Below are 25,310 nucleotides of genomic sequence, written 5' to 3'. Positions count from 1 at the left end.
CCAAGGTTATGTGTGTGCCTCCTTAATTAGAAAAACAGGCCAGACACAGCAGCTCACACCTGTAAGTCCAGTACTTTGGAAGGCCAAGGTATGAGGATCACTTGAGGCCAGAAATTCAAGACCTGCTTGGGTGACATAGTGAGACCTTATAACTACAAAAATAAAAATAAAAAAATAAAAAAAATAGCCAGTATATTAGTTCATTTTCACGCTGCTGATAAAAGACATACCTGAGACTGGGCAATTTACAAAAGAAAGACGTTTAATTGGACTTACAGTTCCATGTGGCTAGGGAAGCCTAACAATCATGGCAGAAGGCAAGGAGAAGCAAGTCACATCTTACATGGATGGCAGCAGGCAAAGAAAGAACTTGCGAAGGAAAACTCCCCCTCATAATAAGCATCAGATCTCGTGAGACTGACTCAGTATCATGAGAACAGCATGGGAAAGACCTGCCCCCATGATTCAATTACCTCCCAACGGGTCCCTCCCACAACACGTGGGAATTCAAGATGAGATTTGGGTGGGGACACAGCCGAACCATATCACCAGGTGTGGTGGCATGTGCCTGTAGTCCCAGCTACTCAGGAGGCTAAGGTTGGAGGATTGCTTGAGCCCAGGAGTTTGATGCTGTGGGGAGCCATGATCGTGTCACTGCACTCCAGCCTGGGTAACAGAGCGAGATCCCGTCTTAAAAAAGAAAGAAAAAAAATGACTACCCCAATAACTCTGAAGGACACAAACTTCAAACACACACACACATACACACACACACACACTCTTCATGAATTTCACCCCTTAGATCTGGAGGGTTAACTTCATGGCAAACATAGGGGTTACAAAAACAACACACCAAAATATTTCCCCCCAAGTTTTTCATTAACAACATGAGCCTTCCTAGGTCTGAGTACTTTAGTGTCTATCCTTAATAATTAATATCTGGGCATTAAAAGTTTCAGCTCTTTCTACCTAGCATCTGTAAGTGTCAACCAGAACCTACTAACAAATGTGAACATACAACATTTGAACATAAAGTAGTATCTCTAGCCTTCAAAGGTGACAAAACTCAGAGTAGCATTTCTCATCCTAAGCTTCCAGCTGTTGGCCTGAGCATATTCACAAAGGTGAAGCCTCGTACTACACCATCCACATTCTCTCCCATGTCTCTGCAGGCCAGGAGCATGCTTCAGCAAGTTGGCTGATGGTCTGAAGAGTTACATAGAGTCAAGGATAAACATATTTTGTTTTTTTTAAAACCCAGCATAAAAATAGCAGTACAAATATTTCACAATAAAAATAATCATTTCTTTTATTAGCCCTTTATTAGTTTGCCCCCTTTCTTAACTGGAAGATTTTTAAGTGACTTACAGCATTTAGGTCCAATGTCATGTTTGTTATGTTTATATAGTAACCAAAAACTCTGGATAAATATTTATGTAGTTACAAAACTTTTAACGGGCCCCAAACTTGGAATAATCCAAAAGAAACACAACGCTCCATTTTGGGCAGTTGTAAATCCCCTGTTGTCAACATAACTCGGACACTGGAAAGGAGGGAGTAAGCCTGAATGGCTCCCATATGTTTGCCGCGAGTAGGCTTCGAGGGATGGGGGTGGAAGGGAGAAAGGAGGAAGGGGCTGCCATGGCTGGCCCGCATCAAGTGTCCTGACAGTCTGGTAATGTGCAGCGCATTGTTTTGCACTTGTCAGCTGTTGCCCAGGGATGCCTGTGTGATAAATGAATAATGGGCTCCACAGGGCTCTCCTTACACTAAAAAATTCAGCACATGTGGTTCTGGCCAGTTTTCTATCCATCCTATCTTTTGGTCACTCTGGAAGTACATTTGTTCCCTGGGCCATAAAAAAGAATATTATAGCTTTTAAGAGAGAATTGAGGCCAACAATTCAGAGCATCAGTCTTTAGGGACATGACATAAAGAAATCATATGTGAAACCTAGATGCAAGATCATCTAGAAAAGTACCCAGGATCAATGGGTTGGGAGAGTGGAAATAAAGGAAAATAATTTAACAAAGATTGCTCCCTTGAATACGTAAAGACCCAAACTTACTTTTTTGTTTTATTTATTTTTTGAGACAAGAGTCTCACTGTTACCCAGGTTGGAGTGCAGTGGCACGATAATGATAGCCTCAAATTCCTGGGCTCAAGAGATCTTCCTGCCTCAGCTTCTAAAATAGCTGGAACTACAAGTGCATGCCACCAGGCCTAGGTAATTTAAAAAAAATTTTTTTTTAGAGGCAGGGTCCCAATAGGTGCTTGGGCTGCTCTTGAACTCCTGAGCTCAAGTGATCCCCCCATCTTGGCCTCCCAAAGCACTGGGATTATAACCCTGAACCACTGCACCTATCTGGCTCAAACTTGCTCATTTTTAACTGGTAATCATTTGAGAAATTTTATGAGAGAGAGAGAGAGAAAGCAGAGGATGCTCCTAGGCCTGTACATACAACAAGTTGGCTGTGGAGTCACAGTAATTTGGGGCCAGTACTCTATAAAATAGTAATAACTGTACTACCTCATAAGGTGGTTGTGAGACATATCTACAGCAATACAGAAGTTGCTTAGTGCAATGTCAGGCACAGAGTAAGTGGTAATCAATGCTAGCTAGTATTATTCTTCCTCAACTCTTCAGACCCTCACTGCAGGGAAAGAGTTAATTTTAGCCATATTTAGCTGGAACGACTAGAAAAATTGAGCAGAAAATCTTTCCAAAAAGTTTTGACTTGGAGAAAGGAGGTTTATGGTTCTGTTCCCTGAAAGCTATGGCCTAGCAGGGGACAGTCTCTGCCCAGCAGGAGAGAAACCCTACCCTCACTGAGGCTAACTTAGCAGAATGCTGGTCTCTTAAGAATGGAGGCTGGGAGGGCCTTTTGGTCTTTGGATGGTTCAAAGCATTTCTCAAAGCTTTGCTAGTGGGGCAAGAAATACTCAGTAAAACCTGAAATAGTCCCTGCCAGGGCCGACAGCCAACAGCTGTGGGAACGGCAGCTGCTGTGACCCACGTCACTGCACCTGACCCAGGCATGGGGATCCCTGACAAGTGGTCATGAGAGTCTCACATTTTTAATCTGTCTGGAAGCCAATGAGAAGTGTAAGGAAGCCAGATTCTGATCCCAAACAGTGGCATCCAATCAATGTGCGTAAATTTCTCATCGTGATCCCTTCCTCCTTACCATGGAGTGGAGAGAAAGGGAGAATTCCCACACTTTGGCAATATGAAAGGACTATTCTGTAATCCTATTTTCAGGACAGTTTTCCTTCCTTTTAAAAATTCAGGTTGGTAACTCACGCCTGTAATCCCAGCACTTTGGGAGGCCGAGGTGGGCAGATCACGAGGTCACGAGATCAAAACCATACTGGCTAACACGGTGAAACCCCGTCTGTACTAAAAAATACAAAAAATTAGCTGGGCATGGTGGTGAACGCCTGTAGTCCCAGCTACTCGGGAGGCTGAGGCAGAAGAATGGTGTGAACCCGGGAAGCAGAGCCTGCAGTGAGCTGAGATCGTACCACTGCCTGGGTGACAGAGTGAGACTCCGTCTCAAAAAAAAAAAAAAAATTCCTCCTGTAATCCCATCACTCTGGGAGGCTGAGGCAGGTGGATCATGAGGTCAGGAGTTCAAGGCCAACCTGGCCAAGATGGAGAAACCCTGTCTCTACTAAAAATACAAAAAAATTAGCTGGGCATGGTGGTGGGCACCTGTAATCCCAGCTGAGGCAGAGAATTGCTTGAACCCAGGAAGCAGAGCTTGCAGTGAGCTGAGATCACGCCACTGCACTCCAGTCTGGGTGAAAAAGCGAGACTCCATCTCAAAAAAAAAAAAAAAAATTCATATAAATTTCTCATCAGAATTGCATTCTATACCTGGGGCCCTCTGAATATGCTTTGAATGTTGAACATCATTTGAGGTGAAATAATGATGCTAACTCACATTTATTAAGCACTTACAATATATCTTGCACCCCTGCAGGCACTTTATATCTATTTAATTTAATCTTATAAAGCTTATCTCTAATACCAAGGTTACATACTAGTGAGTGCCAAAGGTGGAATCCAACTCACCTTTTTCTTTTCTTTTCTTTTCTTTTCTTTTCTTTTCTTTTTTTTGCGATGGTCTCACTCTGCCACCCAGGCTGGAATGCAGTGGTACGAGTTTGGGTCGCTGCAACATTCGCCTCCTGGGTTCAAGTGACTCTCTTGCCTCAGCCTCCCAAGTAGCTGGGATTACAGGTGTGTGCCACCAGGCCCAGCTAATTTTTGTATTTTTAGTAGAGATGAGGTTTCACCATGTTGGCCAGGCTGGTCTTGAACTACTGACCTCAAGGGATCCTCCTGCCTCAGCCTCTCAAAATTCTGGGATTACAGGTATGAGCCACCGTGCCTGGCCTAACTCACCTTTTTCTTTATAGAAAGCTGCCTGGTTTTTGAAGGAAGTCTTGAAATATTTTTTTTCTCTTAAAAGTATTTTATAAAGTCTTTTGATTATAAAAATAATGTATGCTTAGAAATTTTGGAAAATGCAAAATGTGTAAATAAGTAGTAATTCTACTACTCTACACATAACTGCTGTTAGTATTTTAAATTTTCCTAAGGTATTTTTCTGCACATATATTGATAATATTTCTTTTTTCTCCAAATTGTTATCTTAAAACTTTTAGACTTTCCAAAGATTTTTTAAACTTCTTTGAAATACCAGAAAGCCCATCTAACCCAGTGAAGCAAGTATGGACTTTTGAAGTTCAAACATAGTTTGGAAAATTAACCACACGGTTTCCAAGAGGAAATTAAAATTGGCAAAATGCCCTTTTCCACCCTGATAAGGGCGTTAAATGCCTGACCATTTGTTTTGTTGGCAGCAGGACCACTTTTTAGTGGCAACCAATGACTATTAGTGCCAATAAAAGTTCTTAAACCCCTTACAGCATTAATCATGCTCCAGATGTTACAAAAGTTGAGTGACTGAAAATGTACATACATTAAAGTCTTCAGCTGCTGCCTCAAGGTCAGGGGGATTTCAGCTTCATTCTCTTATTTCAGAGTTAAGCCAGACCCCATCAGTGAGATTTCAGCCCCATTATACACCACAGAGGCTTCATTTTGCATATATTTCAGTATTTTCTATTTTCCTTTGGCCACTCTCATAGCGTATGTGTTCCTTTAAAACATCTCCTATTTGATGAATAGTCCTTCCTAGGGCCCTTTTGTAGGCATGAGAGATTATACTCTGTTTGGATTCTATCTTTGCCCCTGAGATACCAACCAGTAGCATTCTTGCCACTTTGTCTGATCAAATGGAATTATTTTTAGAAGAAGCTGCTGTGTCTGAAAGACAGCTTATAATCTTAAAAAAGCCCTTTACATTACAGACATATGGGCTTCCTGACAGTGTGTGTCTAGAATTGCAATGTTTTCTCTGCCCGGAGGACTACCTTTGAATTCACCCTTTCTGCTTGTATGTGTCTGTAAAAATAAATGAATTGCTTTGGCACTGAATATAGTAACTGTAGCGTGCATCATTTCTAACAACTACTTCCTGAACTTCTTTCCTGAATGTTGTACGAACTGTGAAACCCCATCTCTACTAAAAAGTACAAAAAATTAGCTGGGCGTGGTGGTGAACGCCTGTAGTCCCACTTACTCGGGAGGCTAAGGCAGGAGAATGGCGTGAACCCAGGAAGTGGAGCCTGCAGTGAGCTGAGATCGCACCACTGCACTCCAGCCTGGGTGACAGAGCTGCGGATTGGTTCTCCACAGAGCCCCTGGCACAGAGGAAAATGGACATCAGGTAGCGGTAGCAGGCTGGCGACCATGGCTTTTACACATTGCTTCACACAACCCTGTCCAGGAGTTTTACACACTCACTAAACAAACAGAAGGCACCATCCAATTCACTGGAGCTCTGCTGGATAAATATGGAAAGAATGTGGGAGATATGTCATGAACCACAATGGTTTTGTGTTCTGTGTAATTTGAAGATGAGATTCCTTTGCTGTGTGTCACCTCCCATATTACCACTGTCGCCCAACATTTCGTAACCATCAACTCTTTGCCAGTGCCCACATGCAAAGATGGGTTTGTATTAAAAAATAAATGAGAACAGCACATTCTGATGTGGTGTAGTATATCAGCATTTTCCACGAAGGCTCGTCGCCGGCCTTCCCCTTTTAGGAAACAAAGGACCCATGACAGAGCCTGCTTATCCCATTACAGTTCCTGGTGAGAAGGGCGAAGCGATGTCAGAAATAATAGAAAAGTCTTTTTCTTTGAAATATCTAGATGTTCAAAGATGGGAATGGCCACAGCAGGGAGAAGACTGTGCTATGCAAGTTGATCTGATTTTGTGGACCATCCATTTCCAATTGGGAAGCTCACTTACTTTCAACTTGAAGCATCAGAAAACCAGACTTACAGCAGCTTCAGCCTATAGGGGTTTATTTTTCTCATGTAACAAGAAGAACAGAAGTGGACAGTCCAGGCCTAATCCTCAAGGACTCAGTTTCTTTCTGTCCCATCAACCTTACCTTGTTGGATTTTCATCTTTGTGCTTGTTGCCTTATGGTGGTAAGATGGCTGCAGCACCTCTGGGACTCACGATTGATTTTTAAGGTAGGAAGAAGGGGACAGAACTGTATTAGTCAGACAGCCTCCTTTCATCTGGAAAGCAAAAGGTTTCCCTGAATCCTCAGCAGATTTCTGCTGTCTTCCCATTGGCCAGAACTGTGTCACATGGTCATTTTTAATAGGGCTAAAAATGAGTTTTTCCTGGGAATATTGCTGCTTGAACTAAATTGTGGTTCTGTTAGTGCAAAAGAAGAGGAGTGGGTGGAGTTTGGTCACATACCTCACACAGCCACTCTTCTTAAGATGTTACTTAGAGGATGGTAGGGACTGAGAGGAGGAGGCAGAAGAAGCATAGCGACCTCTTTGGAGATGTAAGTGACTGTCTACATCATGTGTTTGTAGAGCCATGGGAATCACAAATAACTCTTTCAATAGGATAGCAGTCCCAAACTTTTTGTTCATATGTGAAAATCTCTGTAATGAATTGTTAGTTCCCTGTTACAATTATTATGAAAATCTGTTGTGTTTAAATTACTGGGAAAGTGTAAGTGTGACTTTTAAAAGGCAAATCTGACCATTTTGCCCAGCCCCAGCTTAAAACCCTTCAGGAGATTTCCATGGCTCTTGACATAAAATGCACTGTCCTTGGCATGGGCTCTACAGACCTGCAGGACACTATTTCAGCAGCCTCCTGTGTGTCTCTCTGCTCCAGGGCTCTCTCTCTGTCCCTCCTTCTCCCTAGAACCCTCTTTCCCCATTTGGGGCCTTGCAGCCCCTGCTCAATCTTCAGCTCTAAGATGAAGGATTCCTTAGAGAAGCATTCCCGTACCCATCAGCCTAGCTTTGGGGACCCCAATAGGAGCGCTGAGTAGTCTGATCTTCTCCTTAGCATTAATTTTTACTTTTTATTTATTTGATTTTATTTTTGAGATGGAGTTTCGCTTTTGTTGCCCAGGCTGGAGTGCAGTGGCACAATCTCGGCTCACTGCAACCTCTGCCTCCTGGGTTCAAGCAATTATCTACCTCAGCCTCCCCAGTAGCTGGGATTACAGGCGCCCACCACCACGCCCAGCTAATTTTTTTGTATTTTTAGTAGAGATGGGGTTTCACCATGTTGGCCAGGCTGGTCTTGAACTCCTGACGTCAGGTGATCCACCTCCCTTGGCCTCCCAAAGTGCTGGGATTACAGGGGTGAGCCACCACTCCCAGTGGTATTTATTTTTATAATTAATTATAAAAATTAATTAATTTTCAGTTAATTGTTTCAACTCTGCTTTTCCTGCTAGAATGTTAACTTCATGAAGGCCCCCTTGTTCTTTTTTCCTACTTGATTTGTAGCACCTAGTTGGGTGCCTGCTATGTAGTAAGCACTTAAAAAATGTATATTGAATGAATGAAATGAAAATTTAAAAGTATGAAGCTGCTTTGTTGATACCACATATTGGTGCCCATCAAAATACTATCCTTGAACTGGTGTTGGCCTGCAAACTGTTCACTATTCATGTGGAACAAGATAAGTACAGAAATTGAAAGGATTTAGAAACTCATAACAATTATCAAATTGTTTGTATGCAATGATTAGGACATTTTTTTTCTTTTTTGAGACAGGGTCCTGCTCTGTCACCCAGGCTGGGGTGCAGTGGCACGATCAAAGCTCACTGCAACCTTGAATTCCTGGGCTCAAGTGATCCTCTTGCCTCAGCCTTCTGAATAGCAGCTGGGACTATAGGTGTGAGCCACCATACCCAGCTAATTCTTTTTTCTTTTTTTTAAGAGATGGGGGTCTCATGTTTCCCAGGCTAGTCTTGAACTCCTGGGCTAAAGGGATCCTCCCATCTCAGCCTCCCAAAATGCTGGATTTACAAGTGTAAGCCTTTGTGCCTAGCCAAAAAAATTTTTTTTTTTTTTAGATGGAGTTTTGCCCTTGTTGCCCAGGCTGGAGTGCAATAGCACGATCCGAGCTCACTGCAACCTCCACCTGCCGGGTTCAAGCAATTCTCCTGCCTCAGCCTCCTGAGTAGCTGGGATTACAGACGCCTGCCACCGCACCCAGATAATTTTTGTATTTTAGTAGAGATGGAGTTTCACCATGTTGGCCAGGCTGGTCTTGGACTCCTGACCTCAGGTGATTTACCCACTTAGGCCTCTCAAAGTGCTGGGATTACAGGCATGAACCACCGTGCCCGGCCCCCAGAAATTTTTAAAAATAAAATCAAATTGGCTGGGTGCGGTGGCTCATAACTGTAATCCCAGCACTTTGGGAGGCCAAGGTGGGCGGATCACAAGGTCAGGAGATTGAGACCATCCTGACTAACACGGTGAAACTCCATCTCTACTAAAAACACAAAAAATTAGCAGGGCATGGTGGCGGGCACCTGTGGTCCCAGTTATTCGGGAGGCTGAGGCAGGCGAATGGTGTGAACCCGGGAGGTGGAGCCTGCAGTGAGCCGAGATCAGGCCACTGCACTCCAGCCTGGGTCACAGAGTGAGATTCTGTCTCAAAAAAAAAAAAAAAAATCAAATCAGTCCTTCGCACAGTTTGAGAAACACTGCTATGGGTTAGATACCACAAACTATCATTACACTAATAGAATGTAAACATTTCTGAAGCTTCAGGAGCTCAGAAGCCACTGTCAGTAGCATGGGAAGCCGGCAGGTCAATGAGAACTTCCTGCAAGAGGGAAGCCATATAACTGCCCACCCTGCCCCCACTTCCTGAGTGGAATCCTAACTCCCTAACTTCCCAGCAAGTTATTTAACCCAGCTGCCTCAGTTTCCTCATGTGTAAGTGGGGATTATAAAAGAACCTTCTTCACAGTGTTATTTTGAAAGATTACGTGGGGGCAACTATATGCAAAGCATTTAGTGCAGAATCTGTCTCCAGTATACACTAGCTAAGCGTCTGCTATTATTATTACTTGCAAATCATTTTGCAAAAAATAAAAGAGGATCTTTTTTTAAAAAAAACATAGTTTTGATTAAAATAACACCTCAAATATAACAGCACACTGAACAGAGATGGTATCAAGCCTACACTGAGAGCAAAGTGCCTACTGGGAGGATATGTGGTTGTGTGTGCCCGAGGCCTGGCTCTGACCTCATATCAAGGAAAATATTTGCATGGCAGAGCTGTTATATTCATGCATGATTCTTTTTTCCTTTTCTTTTCTTTCTTTCTTTTTTTTTTTTTGAGGTGGAATTTCGCTTTTGTTGCCCAGGCTGGAGAGCAATGGCACGACCTTGGCTGACTGCAACCTCCGCCTCCCAGATTCAAGTGAGTCTCCTGTCTTAGCCTCTGGAGTAGCTGGGATTATAGGCACGCACCACCATGCCCGGCTAATTTTTTGTATTTTCAGTAGAGACGGGGTTTCATCTTGTTGGCCAGACTGATTTCGAACTCCTGACCTCCGGTGATCCACCCTCCTTGGCCTCCCAAAGTGCTGGGATTACAGGCATAAGCCACCGAGCCCAGCCTCATGCATGATTCTTATAGGGGAAAACTTGCAAACTGAACAGAGAGAGGGATGACTCTTCTTTTGGTTTTTCATTACTATTATATTCTTTTCTAACTCAGGAAATGGCTGAAATTCTATCATTAAGACTGCAGGCCCTGTGCAGTGGCTCACACCATCTCAGCACTTTTGGGAGGCCGAGGCAGGCGGATCACCTGAGGTCAGGAGTTGGAAACCAGCCAGGCCAACATGGTGGTCTCTACTGAAAATACAAAATTAGCTGGGCATGGTGGCGCATGCCTGTAATCCCAGCTACTTGGGAGGCTGAGGCAGGAGAATCGCTTGAACCTGGGAGGCGGAGGTTGCAGTGAGCCAGGATCACTCCACTACACTCCAGCCTGGGCAACAAGAGCGAAACTCCATCTCAAAAAAAAAAAACAAAAACAAAAAAACTGCATCTTCTTAGTTGAAGTCTTTAATGTAAAATGCAAGTACAACGTAAATAGGTTACATTTTTAGTCCTTCTCAGTCATTTACATTTTAATGTGAAGAAAATCTCTGAAGGAATCTTAGATGGTAGAGGCCTTGCCCCTGTCTTACTGTAACCTGGCACTTGCTTCCCAACTCCACTCCCACTCCCTAAAATCCCACCCATCATAGAGTTTATCTTAGCTTGTACCTTAAGCTTCAAGATTTCTTTGCATGTTCCAGCCTGGCTGTTCTCTCTCTTCCCTGATGGGAAGCACAGTCTGTGCCACATAACTTGGCCTAATATTCTGCCATCCACTGTTCAGTAGAGTTCCGCTTGTGTGTCTTAGTCACACCTCTGAGTTCAGAGGCCACTTTTTGATAACTCTTCCTTCCCCACCACCGGGCTGCACACAGAACAGGTACTCAATAAACCGTTGTTGGACGATGGGGAAGGTGAGGCAGAAACCTGGGGCATATGTGTCAGTAGAGAGTAGGGGCAAGCCTCGAACATGAGCTGGACTAAGTCATTTGTGACCTTAAAGAAAGCGTGTTCAATATAGATGGGAAGGAGAGGGAGCCGGGAGGAAAGAGCGAGAGGGTGAAAACAATGGAGGCAGAAAGTATAGTGGAAAATCCTTTTTAAAATAATTTGTTGGCCAGGCGCAGTGGCTCACACCTGTAATCCCAGCACTTGGGGAGGCGAGGGTGGGCGGATCGCTCAAACCCAGGAGTTCAAGACCAGACTGGGCAACATAGTGAAACCCTGTCTCTACAAAAAATGCAATAATTATCCAGGCATGGTGGCACATGCCTATGGTCCCAGCTACTTGGGAGGCTGAAGCAGGAGGATCACTTGGGCCCAGGAGGTAGGGATTGCAGTGAGCTTTGATCGCACTGCTGCACTCCAGCCTGGGTGACAGGAGTGAGACCCTGTATCAAAAGAAAAAGAAAAGAAAAAGTCACGATGTTTTCAAGACAAGAAACTTCATTCAGTTTGTGTATCTGTAGAAAGGAAGGAGACCACAGAGAGGATGCTGTTAAACGGGAAGACAAGGGGACAATGGGTTCATGATGATTCCTAAGAGGCATAGAACCAAGGGCTCTCATAGAAGGGCTAACCTTGGCTGGAAGGAGGGACCCCTCCTCTTCTGACACAGAAAGGAACGCAAGGTGGGTAACTGATGATACATTGATGCTAAGGGGTGGAGAAGAAATGAATGAGGGAGGGAGCTGGTAGACTTGACCTCAGAAAATACAGAATCCACGTTCTGTTCCAAAGGAAGGTCACCCCACCTCTTTTCTCCTCCACCCCCTGGCTCAGAGTTTGAGGCTTGGCAGTGGAAAGAATGTGTGGGTCAGTGTTGAGCTGTCAGAAAAGAGGTGCTTAAAAAGCTTACGCGGTAACCTCTGAGGACCAGGTTTCTACTGGCTGCATGGATATGTAGAAGAACCAGTGGCCCATTCATTCACCCAGCAATCATGTGTCCTCCATTCATTCACCGAGCAATCATGTGTCCTCCGTTCATTCACCAACAATCACGTGTCCTCCGTTCATTCACCCAGCAATCACGTGTCCTCCGTTCATTCACCAACAATCATGTGTCCTCCATTCATTCACCCAGCAATCACGTGTCCTCCGTTCATTCACCAACAGTCACGTGTCCTCCATTCATTCACCCAACAATCATGTGTCCTCCGTTCATTCACCCAACAATCATGTGTCCTCCGTTCATTCACCCAACAATCACATGTCCATTTATTCACTCAACAATCATGTGTCCTCCATTTATTCACTCAACAATCACGTGTCCTCCATTTATTCACCCAACAATCATGTGTCCTCCATTTATTCACCCCACAATCACCTGTCCTCCATTCATTCACCCCACAATCACATGTCCTCCATTCATTCACCCAACAATCCCATGTCCTCCATTTATTCACCCCACAATCACCTGTCCTCCATTTATTCACCCCGCAATCACATGTCCTCCATTTATTCACCCAACAATCACATGTCCTCCGTTTATTCACCCAGCAATCACATGTCCTCCATTCATTTACCCAGCAATCACATGTCCTCCATTCATTCACCCAGCAGTCACATGTCCAGCACCTACCTCGAGCCAGGTGCTACTTAGAGCCTTGTTCAGCAGTGAACAAAAGAGGCTGAGTCCCTTCATCAAGGAGTTTGTAGACTAGATGAGAAGACTAGATGAGAAGACTAATTGTAGACTAGATGAGAAGACAGGCAAACAGGCAGTTGGAGCACAGTGTGGGGAATGTTACAGTAGGGTAAGTAAGGGGAGCTGTCGGGGGGATGGCCCCAGTGGTAACAAAAACTTAAGGCTGCAAACATTAATCTATTTAGAGTGAGTGGCAGAATCAAAGGCCCAAAGACAACAAGGAGCCTGGCTTTTTGGAAAGTAAAAGTGGAGCTGTGTGGCTGGAGCGAAGGGAGGTGACGAAGAAGAGAAAAGACCTGAGGTTGGAGAGGTAAGTAAGGGCCGATCACAGGGAGCAGAGCCTGCCCCTCCAGTCTCACCCAACCTGCCTAGATTCTGTGTTTTATCCTGGAGAAGGGAGGGAGTTGGAAACAAGAAGGCCAGTTACAAGAGAGTAGTGACTGTGTAAGTGAAAAGAAACAAATGGAGTTGAGAGATTTATAGGCGGGATAATGGACAGGCCTTGTTAATTGATTGGATAAAGAAGAAGTAAAGGGAGACTCTCAAGTTTCTAGCGTGGGCAACTGGGTCAAGGGAGATGCCGTTCACTGAAATAGGAAACAGGAGGAAGCACTAGTTTATGGGGGAAGATGAAGAGCTTATTTTGAGCATGTGGATGTTGAGGGGCCTGTGGGGAATGTAAATGGGGAATGGCAGCAGACAGCTGGATTTATGTGTCTGGAGCCTGGGAGAGAGGTCTGGACTGGCGGCACTGGATGACTGATTTCCAGCTTTAGATGATAATGGAAGCCTCAGAATCACTGGGATGAACCAGAGGAGAGGGAAGAGTAAGAAGAGAACAAAATGAGGGCTAGACCAGGAGAGAATACAGCCACTTAGGGATGAGCAGAAGCTGAAGAACTCACAAAGGGAGAGGAGCCCACACAGGACACCGGGAGGAGGGACTGGGAAAGTAGGAGTGAAAGGAGTTAAAGAGCAGGATGTCCTGAAGTCAAGGGATGAAAAGCACATCAAAGGAGGAACAATAAGCAACTTGGGAAGCTACTGAGAGGTCAAGGAAGAAAAGACTCAAGGCAGTCACTGGATCAAGCCACAGGAAGGTTTTAGTGACCTTGCTAAGTCTGACTCCAACAAGTGCTGGGTGGATGCAGAAAGGAACGGAGGAAAACAGCGTCACAGAGACCATGAATGCGAGCTACTCTTCAAAGACTGCAGTTGAGAAAGAATGACAGATGGAGGGGCAGGTGAGGTCAAGGAAAGTTCTTAATTACATTGTCATTTTAAAAAATTAAAGTAAATTGTATTTGTTTATATGGTGATGGGTAGGAGGCTGTAGAAGAAAGGCTGAAGGAACAGGGAGTGTGAATAACTGATAGAAGCGGAGTTTCTGAAAAGGCAAGACACCATGGAAGGCACTGGCCTTGGACAGAAATGATAAGAATAGTAACAGCAATATTAATAATTAAAGAAAGTTTCTCGTGCCAGGCACCATGTACCTTTTCCATTATGTCTTTTTGTTTGTTTGTTTGTTTGTTTGAGACAAAGTCTTGCTCAGTTGTCCAGGTTGGAGTGCAGTGGTACAATCACGGCTCACTGCAGCCTCGACCTCCTGGGCTCAAGCGGACATCCTCCCACCTTAGTCTCCCAAGTAGCAGAGACTACAGATGTGTGCCACCATGCCCAGCTAATTTTTAAAATTTCTTTTAGAGATGAAGTCTCACCATGTTACCCAGGATGGTCTCAGACTCCTGGGTTCAAGCAATCCTTCCGCCTCAACTTCCCAAAGTGCTGGGATTACATGCATGAGCCACTGCATTTGGCTCTATCATCTCATTTAATGACCACAACCACCCTAGAGAGTAGGTACTATTCTTCTCATTTAAAAGTGGGGACCATCCTTGGCCAGGCGCAGTGACTCCCGTCTGTAATCCCAGCACTTTGGGAGGCCGAGGCGGGCGGATCACAAGGTCAGGAGATCGAGACCATCCTGACTAACATGGTGAAACCTGTCTCTACTAAAAACACAAAAAAATTAGCCAGGCGTGGTAGCGGGCGCCTGTAGTCCCAGCTAGTTGGGAAGCTGAGGCAGGAGAATGGCATGAACCCAGGAGGCAGAGCTTGCAGTGAGCCGAGATCGCGCCACTGCACTCCAGCCTGGGAGACAGAGCGAGACTCCATCTCAAAAAAATAAAAAATAAAAAATTAAAAAAGTGGGGACCATGCCAGTACTTTGGGAGGCCGAGGCGGGCAGATTACGAGGTCAGGAGATCGAGACCATCCTGACCCACATGGTGAAACCCCGTCTCCACTAAAATATAAAAAATTAGCTGGGCATGGTGGTACATGCCTGTAGTCCCAGCTACTTGGGAGGCTGAGGCAGGAGAATTGCTTGAACCTGGGAGGCAGAGGTTGCAGTGAGCCGAGATCGTGCCACTGCACTCTATCCTGGAGACAGAGCGAGACTCCATCGCAAAAAAAAAAAAAAAAAGGTGGGGGCAATCTTTAACTGAAGCCCTCACAATTGCTCCATGTCACAGAGCTAATAAATGATGCAGCTGGGGCTCGTTCCATCCTTAACAGAGGAATAAAGGGGAAGATGGACTCAGGTGCAGTAACGTTGCAGGTTTGGTGACTGTGGGCATTGTCCTCTGATTACCTCTATCACCTTTGAAGTAGAAGGTGGTGGTGGTGGTGGTGGGAGGGGCCAGTGGGAGGGAGAGGTTACCCAATCACCTGTAGTGAATGCTGTGACAGATGAGCAGCTGTTGAGGGCCATATCTCCAGTAGCTCCTGCAGCCAGCAGGCAGAAGCAGGAGGAGTCGGTGACACAGGACTGGGACTGGTTCTCACTTGTCTCTCCCTGTTTTTAACCTTCCAAACCTGAGGGAGGGCCTGCCTTGGAGGTGTACTAACTGGAGTGCCAATTTAGTTCCAGAAAGGAAGAGGAATCTCTGGTTACCTGCCAATGTTAATACATGTCAGAACAATAGTCCTGCTTGGGTCCTGGAAAACTGTGGTACAACACCCATGTCATTATCGTCCTTATAATTTTTCACAGGCTTTGTAGCAACTTTGTAATTTGTGCAGAATTTCATTGACATACCAAATCTCAACAGCACAATACTTTTTAGCTCTGAAATGTTTCATTCATTCCATCTTTCATTTATTCATTGCACAAATATTTATTGAGAGTCAGGCAGTAGTGGCCAATACATCCAATGTTCCTGTCCTCACAAACGAAGAAAACACACCTATTTTAACTAGTCTAGATGTGCGTCCCATGAGGTCATGGGCTTTGATTATTTTATTTACCGCTTCATTCTGAGTGCCTGAAACAGTGCTTGGCATGTAAGGGATGGCTCAATAAATGTTCGTTTGCAAAGGTGCATTTATCATGAAACTAAACAGAGTTTAAGCTTCATGGCCCCTCAATTGCACTGTCCTCTTTCATGGCTCTGGGAGGGGACTACTGTGTGCTCTCATGGTAATCTGTTTTTATAAAAATTTCAAAGTTAAGATAAGTTAACTAGTTCTCTGTCTCTACCCTAACTTCCCCTCCACCACTTTCTGCTGATGTCAATGACATTGGAGAGGCCATGGGCATCATGGAGATCCAGCTAAGAGGAAGTTGCATTGGGACTACATTTAGTATGGGATGTTGGAGACATATTTATGGGATGTGGGAGACATATATGGTATGCTGTCACTTAAGTAGATATGAAGTTATTGCTAGCTATATCAGTACAGGGATGACATCCAGGAATACTCCTTTACTCACTGTAAAGACCCACGTGGCATATCATAAAGGTACAGGGTCAGATGTGATGTCACAAAATGAGCCTGTCCTGGGCTCCTGGCACTAGAAGTTTGGGGGTGGTAGAGAAACAAGAGCTTTTTAAAAAGAAGGCCTCCAAAATTGTCCAAGCTTCAAGCCCCTCAAAATGTGAATCTGCCCTTGACTAGATATGGATAAATCTAAATCAGCTCATACTTTATTTTCTCTCACATTTACACACTACAGAGCCTAATAATGTGTCAAATCCTTCCAGTGAATGGTATGGCTTCCTAAATGACACACTTGTGAGAACAGCTGGACCTACCTGTCTAAAGGACAGCTAGCTTCCAGCCAGATTTTCAGAGCTGATCTATCAAAATCTAATTCCTTTTACAGAATAACTAAATAAATATTTTCACTGGCAAATTATTCACACCAAATGCTGTACAAGCAAAATCATTATACCTTAGCTAATGACTGTATTATATTAGTAGATTTCTAGTGGTGTTCATTCATTCATTCACTCATTTGATAAATATACGAAGTTCTTACTACAAGTCAGGTATTGGGGGTAATACATTAACTAAGACACAGTCCCCTTCTTCAAAGAGTCTAGTGGGGGAGTGAGACATTTAAACAGGCGATGACAATCCATGATTCACATTAAGATTGGGGGTGATGATGAGCACAGCATTTTCGAAGCCCTTGGGTGGAGCTCCCACCTCGGCAAGGCAAGTCAGGGAATGCTTCTTGGAAAAGCTGAGTCAACCTCTTGGCAGGGATGCTGGAGCACTGGGTGGGAGGGTGAACTGGATCAAAAGTTCCCAAACCTGGCTGAGCATCAGAATCACCTGGGGGAGCTTTGAGAGTCCCAGGCCTGTCCCCAACCTACTGACTCAGAATTTCACTGGGGTGAATTTCAGGAATCTGTCTCTAAAAAAATAAAAGCATGCCTGGTGGGTTTTTGATCCACCAAATTTGGTGAAGTGAATGACTTGTGATTTTGGGGAGAGGGCCCAAGGCAGGAAGGGGTAGATTAAAAAAGCCCACAGGGGGCTGCAGAATGCCCTATGGAAGAGGCAGAGTAAGGAGGGGCTAAGGCACAGGTGGGCAGAGGAGACCTTCCAGAAGAGGGGAGCAAGAACCTTCTAGATGGGCTGTTTGAAGGAGGTCAGGCCTTTTTAGAACAGTCACTCAGCATGACTGGCAGCTCACAGGGCCACTGGCTAACTTGGGTTCTAAAAATCATTTAGCAGCCTCATAGAGACCACAGAGCTGGCTGTGTTTCACATCGGGGAAAGGGGCAAGAATGCCTGCACTGTAGGACAGGAAGGAAAAGGTTCAGGCTGCCCCTGTGACCTTGCAGGGACTTTGGTCCCCTGAAAGCTTTGCACTAGTCCAACTGCCAATGCTCTGATTTAAGAGACCTCCTTGTGTCATTTGCCTTTTCTTTCTTTTTTTTTGAGATGGTCTTGCCCTGTTGCCCAGGCTGTAGAGCAGGGTGTGATCACAGTTCACTGCAGCCTTGACCTCCCAGGCTCAAGCTATCCTCCCACCTCAACCTCCCGAGTAGCCGAGACCACAGGCATGCACCACCACACATTTTTGCATTTTTTTGTAGATAACGGGTTTTTACCATGTTGCCCAGGCTGGTCTCAAATTCCTGAGCTCAAGCAATCTTCCTGTCTTGGCCTCCCAAAGTGCTGGGATTATAGGCATGAGCCGCCACACCCAGCCTTTTTTTCTTTTTTCTTTTCTAATACTTTAAGTTCTGGGATACAGGTGCAGAACCTGCAGGTTTGTTACATAGTTATACATGTGCCATGGTGGTTTGCTGCACTATCAAACCGTCATCTAGGTTTTAAGCCCCGCATGCATTAGGTATTTGTTCAGATGCTGTCCATCCCCTTGCCCCCTATCCTTTTATTTTCTTTTCCTTTCCTTTTTTTATTTTTCAGAGATGGTGTCTCATTATGTTGCCCAGGCTGGTCTCCCAACTTCTGGGCTCAAGCAATCCTCCTGCCTCAGCTTCCCAAGTAGCTGGGATTGCAGGCACAGACCAACACATCCGGCCCCTTTTCTTTTTCTAATAACAGCTTTACTTAGATGTACTTTACATGCCATAAAATTCACCCTTTTAAAGCATACAATTAAGTGATTTTTAGTATATTCACAGAATTGTGCAACCATAACTACTATTTAATTTTAGAACATTTCATCACTGCAAAAAGAAACCGGCACCTATCGAGCCACTTTCCATTTCCCCACCCCATCCCCATCCCCTAGCAACCACCAATCTACTTTCTATCTCTATAAATTTGACTATTCTGGATATTTCATGTAAATAGAATGATACAATATATAGCCACTTCTTTTTTTTTTTTTTTTTTTTTTTGAGACAAGGTCTTGCTCTGTAGCCCAGGTTGGAGTGCAGTGGAGTGATCTTGACTCACTGCAACCTCTGCCTCCTGGGTTCACGCCATTCTCCTGCCTCACCCTCCCGAGTAGCTGCGACTACAGGCACCCGCCACCATGCCTGTCTAATTTTTTGTATTTTTAGTGAGACGGAGTTTCACCATGTTAGCCAGGATGGTCTTGATCTCCCGACCTCGTGATCCGCCCGCCTCGGCCTCCCAAAGTGCTGGGATTACAGGCGTGAGCCACCGTGCCCAGCCATCTGGCTTCTTTTACTTATTAGCATGTTTTCGAAGTTCAACCATGTTGTATGCATCAGTACTTCATTCCTTTTGGTGGCTCAATAATCCTCCATTGTATGGATTTGGTTTATTCATCCATCAGTTGATAGATATTTTGGTTGTTTCTTCCTTTTGGCTGTTAGGGATAACACTGCTATGAACATTTGTGTACAAGGTTCTGCATCAACATAGGTTTTTAATTCCCTTGGATATATATAGGAGTGAAATTTCTGGGTCATATGGTAATTTTATTTAATTTTTTGAGGAACTACCAAATTGTGTTCCAAAGCAGTTGCCCTGTTTTACGTTCCCACCAGCAATGTATGAGGTTTCTGATTTCTCTATATCCTCCCCAACACTTTTTTTTTTTTCTTTTGAGATGGAGACCTGATCTATCCCCCAGGCTGGAATGCAGTGGTGCAATCTCGGCTCACTGCAACCTCCGCGTTCCTGGTTCAAGCCATTCTCCTGGCTCAGCCTTCCGAGTAACTGGGAGAATAGGCGTGCACTACCACACCAGGCTAATTTTTGTATTTTTAGTAGATACAGGGTTTCACCATGTTGGCCAGGCTGATCTTGAACTCATGACCTCAGAAGACTGGTTCGCCTCATCCTCCCAAAGTACTGGGATTATAGGTGTGAGCCACTGCGCCCGGCCCCAATACTTGTTTTTATACCTTTTTTTTTTTTTTTTTTCCCGAGACGAAGTCTCACTCTGTGGCCCAGGCTGGAGTGCAGTGATGCAATCTTGGCTCGTAGCAACCTCTGCCTCCCGGCTTCAAGCAATTCTCTTGCCTCAGCCTCCCAAGTAGCTGGGACTACAGGCACCCACCATCACCATGCTCGGCTAATTTTTTGTATTTTTAGTAGAGACGGGGTTTCACCATGTTAGTCAGGATTGCCTCAAACGCCTGACCTCAGGATCTGCTGGCATCGGCCTCCCAAAGTGCTGGGATTACAGGTGTGAGCCCCCGCGCCCGGCCCTCCTTGTATTTTTTTTTTTTTTTTGTAGCTGTTCTAGTGGGTTTAAAGGGGTACTTTATTGTGGTTTTGATTTGCAATTTTTTTCTTCATTTCTTTTTCTTTCTTTCTTTTATCTTAGAGTCAGGGTCTTGCTCTGTCACCCAAGCTAGAATGCAGTGGCACCATCATGGCTCATTACAACCTCAAACTCGTGGGCTCAAGCAATCCTCCCGCCTCAGCCTGCGTTTTTCATATGACAAATGATGTTGAGCATCTTTTCATGTGCTTATCAGCCATTTGTATATTGTAGAAATGGCTATTTAGATCTTTTGCCCATTTTAAAATTGGGTTGTCTTTTTACTACCAAGTTGTAAGAGTTCTTACAAGAGCTATATCTATATTCTAGATATAAGTCCTTTATTAGATATATGATGTGCAAATATTTTCTCCCAGTTTGTAGGTTGTCTTTTCACTTTCTTTATGATGTCCTTTGAAGCATAAAAGTTTTAAATTTTGATGGAAATTCAATTTATCATTTTTTTCCTTAGTTACTTGTGCTTATGGTGTCATATTCTGAAAACTATTGTATGATCCAAATGAAGATTTATTCCTACGTTTTTTCCTAGGAGTTTTTTCATTTCACTCTTACATTTAGGTCTACAATCCTTCTTTTTTTTTTTTTTCTTGAGATGGAGTCTCGCTCTGTCGCCCAGGCTGGAGTGCAGTGGTGGTACAATCTCAGCTCACTACAATTTCCGCCTCCTGGGTTCAAGCAATTCCCCTGCCTCAGCCTCCCAAGTAGCTGGGACTACAGGCATGCACCACCACACCTGGCTAATTCTTTTTTCTTTTTTCTTTTAGTAGAGACGGGGTTTCACCATGTTGGCCAGGATGGTCTTGATCTCCTGACCTCATGATCTGCCCTCCTCAACCTCCCAAGGTGCTGGGGTTATAGGCGTGAGCCACTACACCCAGACTTTTTTTTTTTTTTTTTTTGAGACGGAGTTTTGCTCTGTTGCCCAGGCTGGAGTGCTGTAGCACAATCTCAGCTCACTGCAACCTCTGCCTCCCAGGTTCAAGCGATTTTCCTGTCTCAGCCTCCTGAGTAGCTGGGATTACAGGTGTGCACCACCATGCCCAGCTAATTTTTGTATTTTTAGTAGAGATGAGGTTTTGCCATGTTGGCCAGGCTGGTTTCAAGCTCCTGACCTCAGGTGATCTGCCCACCTCAGCCTCCCAAACTTCTGGAATTACAGGCGTGAACCACTGCACCGGCCTACAATCCATTTTGAATTAAAAAAAAAATTTTTTTTTTTTTGAGAGATAGAGAAGGTCTCTCTCTGGCACCCCAGCTGGAATGAGGTGGCATGAACATGGTTCACTGCAATCTCAGCCTCCTGGGCTCAAGTGATCCTACTGCCCCAGCCTCCCCAGTAGCAGGGCCCACAGATTGTACCACCATGCCAGGCTAATTAAAAAAAATTTTTTCTTGTAGACATAGGGTTTTGCTGTGTTGCTGAGGCTGGTCTCAAACTCCTAGGCTCTTTCTGCCTCGGCCTCCCAAAGTGCTGGGATTACAGGTGTAAGTCACTACACTCAGCCTTAAATTAATTTTGATATGATATGATATGATATTAGGGGGTTCAATTTCATTGTTTTGCATGAGGAAATCCAGTTACCCCCACACCATTTGTTGAAAAGATTATTTTTCCTCATTGAATTGTCTTGCCACTCTTGTTGAAAATCAACTAACCATATTTGACAGTGTATTTCTGGACTCTCAGTTATGTGCCATTACTCTCTATCCTTATTATAGGACCCTGCTGTCTTGACTATTGTAGCTTTGTAGTAAGTTTTGAAATTGGGAGGTGTGAGTCCTCCAACTTTGTTCTTCTTTTCCAAGATTGTTTTGGCTATTCTGAGTCCCTTGTATATTCATATAAATTTTAGGATCAGTTTGTCAATTTCTGCAAAAAAATAAAAAAAGGGCAGCTAAAATTTTGATAGGGATATTGTTGAAATTATTTATTATTGAAGTAGTTCCATGAGGCCACTAACAGGTCACAGTGGGAAACAACTATTTATTATCTATTTGACAGGAAAACTGAGACACAAACAGTGAAGTTTAAAACTTCCTCAGCCTGACAGTGCTGCTTTCAACAGTAGAACAGATATCTCCCAAATCCCATGATGCCAATTTCCTTCTCTGTCCTTATTACAAGCAAATATTTCCAGAGGGTTTGCTCTGTGCCAGGCACAGTTCCAGGTCTTCAACAATGTAGAGGTCAAGCCTGAGAAAGAACCATATAAAACTTGCCGTCGGGCCAAGTGTGGTGGTCCATGCCTGTAATCCCAGCACTTTGGGAGGCTGAGGTGGGTGGATCACTTGAGGTCAGGAGTTCGAGACCAGCCTGGCCAACATAGTGAAACCCTGTCTCTACTAAAAATACAACAATTAGCTAGGCTTGATGGCAGATGCCTGTAATCTCAGCTACTCGGGAGGCTGAGGCAGGAGAATCATTTGAATCTGGGAGGCAGAGGGTGCAGTGAGCTGGGATCATGCCACCGCACTCCAGCTTGGACGACAAAGTGAGACTGTCTCAAAAAAAACAAAAAACAAAAAAACTTGCTGTCAAATCAATTGCTCTTTCCAAGAGAGGTGATGTCCATCAGGAATTTTCATTCTCCCTACTATACAGTGTATACCAACCAAATTTTCTTTTAACTTAATAATTTACTATTTTTCTTTTCCTGATTATCACAGAAAATTTAAAAGATACAAAAATTCCAAAGAACAAAATGAAAATTACCTATAATCCCGTAAATCAGAGACAGTCGTTATTAACATATTGCTCTAAGAATCTAAACTCTTTAATAATAATAGATAACATGGTGGTGACTGTGTCTCTGGCCTGTTTAAATACTTTACATTCAGCCGGGTGTGGTGGCTCACGCCTGTAATCCCAGCACTTTGGGAGGCCAAGGCGGGTAGATCACGATGTCAGGAGATCGAGACCATCCTGGCTAACACGGTGAAACCCCATCTCTACTAAAAATGCAAAAAATTAGCCGGGCGTGGTGGCGAGCACCTGTAGTCCCAGCTACTTGGGAGGCTGAGGCAGGAGAATGACATGAACCTGGGAGGCAGAGCTTGCAGTGAGCTGAGATGGCGCCACTGCACTCCAGCCTGGGCGACAGAGTGAGACTCCGTCTCAAAAAAAAAAAAATACTTTACATTCATCAATTCAGTTTAATCCTCATAATAACCCGAGTTAGGTATTTATTTATTTATTTGTTTACTTATTCAAGACATGTTTTTCAGCCCCTATTATGTGTTGGGTCCTTAGCTAGGTGCTTAGTATGCATTAGTAAATCAAACGAATAAAAATATCTGTCCTCTTTGATTTCACATTCTAGCAGGGGAAATTGCTACTAAACAATATGATAAATAGGTTAATTATATACTACATTAGAAGATGTTAAGTGACATAGATAGGGATGGGAGTGGAGAGGAGGTGGTATGGGTTGCCTCATTGAGTAGTAAATAGGATAGTCAGGTCTATTTATCTGTTTGCCATGATTGTAGTGGATGCTCTGGTTCTGTCTAGGTGCCCTTTCAAGATTGGAGACTATTCCCACAGTTGCTGACAGTGTGGTCAGCCCTCAATTGTCAGTCCTCTTTGGGAATTGCCTTGGATGAAGAAAGTCACCTCACCCAAGATCACTCCAACTCCTGGGACCCACATCCAATGACTGGCCAATATGGGGACTCAAAGGCCTGGTCCCCCTTCCCCAACTTGAGACTATTCTGAAGGATCACCCAGCTTTAGAGCTTCCCATGACTGAGACTTTTAGCCTTTGTTGTGGTCCAACCAACCTCTTCCTATACACAGTCCTCACTCCTTCACTTCCCTCCTGGCACTTCCTAACAAACTTCCCTAGGAACTCAACCCAAGATTGCTGATACCAGCAGTGATCCAAGAAAGCGATGCCAACATGAGATTTTGGAATTGGATCACCTACCATCCAGCTGGCAGTGCAGATCCCATCAGTGGCAGTAGATGAAGTACATGTAGTCCCTAGCACAAGGTAGCAGTGAAATTGTTAAAACTTTTGCCAACAGTGAACTAGAATGGTATTCCCAAGGAAGGAAACGCACCAGAGGGTGTGACCTATCAGGTGGTTGAGAAATATGGGGGGAATCACCACAAGGACAATGCAGTTAGGTGGCTTTTGCTAAGGATAATTAACACTTTGAAAAAAATAATGAAATGTTGAAAAGGATTCATCAGCAATTGAAAACTGAGTGTGAAAGCCAGAAGACCTCCTTGGGAGCTCATGGGGATACTCTCATCCCCTGCGCCTGGAGGAAAGGGAAAGCTGAGGACCAGGTACGTGGTTTAATCCTAAGAGTAGCAGAGTGCAGGCTGGGCACGGTGGGTCACGCCTATAATCCCAGCACTCTGGGAGGCCGAGGCAGGTAGATCACGAGGTCAGGAGTTCAAGACCAGCCTGGCCAAGACGATGAAACACCGTCTCTACTAAAAATACAAATGGCCGGGTATGGTGGCTCATGCCTATAATCCCAGCACTCTGGGAGGCTGAGGCAGGCAGATCACTTGAGGTCAGGAGTTTGAGACCAGCCTGACCAATATGGTGAAACCCCGTCTCTACTGAAAATACAAAAAACTTAGCCGGGCGTCATGGCACAGGCCTGTAGTCCCAACTACTCGGGAGGCTGAGACAGGAGAATTGCTTGAATCTGGGAGGCGGAGGTTGCAGTAAGCCAAGATTGTGCCACTGCACTCCAGCCTGGGTGACCGAGTGAGACTTCAGCTCAAAAAATAAAAATAAAAATAAAATAAAAAATACAAAAATACAAACAAACAAACAAACAAACAGAAATTAGCCAGGCGCAGGGGCAGGTGCCTGTAATCCCAGCTACTCAGGAGGCTAAGGCAGGAGAATCATGTGAACCCAGGCAGCAGAGGTTACAGTGAGCTGAGATTGCGCCATTGCACTCCAGCCTGGGCGATAGAGTGAGACTCCATCTCAAAACAAAAACAAAAACAAAAAGAGTAGCACAGTGCCAAAGAAGGTTCAAGGACAGGTTCCTGGTTGGGAAAGAATGGGACTCTGATACATGAGATGTGAATATCTGAGTGGATGTACCTAAAGATCTTGAATTCC

At 44.4% G+C, this 25,310-nt stretch overlaps 1 long non-coding RNA gene across 1 annotated transcript in view; it reads left to right on the top strand.

Annotated features, from left to right (window-relative positions):
• The first annotated feature begins 6,117 nt into the window (after nucleotides 1-6,117).
• The window catches only part of LOC112613922, a 52,530-nt gene continuing 33,337 nt past the window's right edge, over nucleotides 6,118-25,310 (top strand). The window contains exon 1 of the long non-coding RNA XR_003117015.1: nucleotides 6,118-6,622. This is a non-coding gene — a long non-coding RNA (uncharacterized LOC112613922). The remainder of the gene's footprint in view (nucleotides 6,623-25,310) is intronic.

The sequence above is a fragment of the Theropithecus gelada genome, chromosome 1 (assembly GCF_003255815.1).
Source record: "Theropithecus gelada isolate Dixy chromosome 1, Tgel_1.0, whole genome shotgun sequence".
Taxonomy (NCBI): Eukaryota; Metazoa; Chordata; class Mammalia; order Primates; family Cercopithecidae; genus Theropithecus; species Theropithecus gelada.
This window is presented reverse-complemented; position numbering and strand designations above follow the sequence as displayed.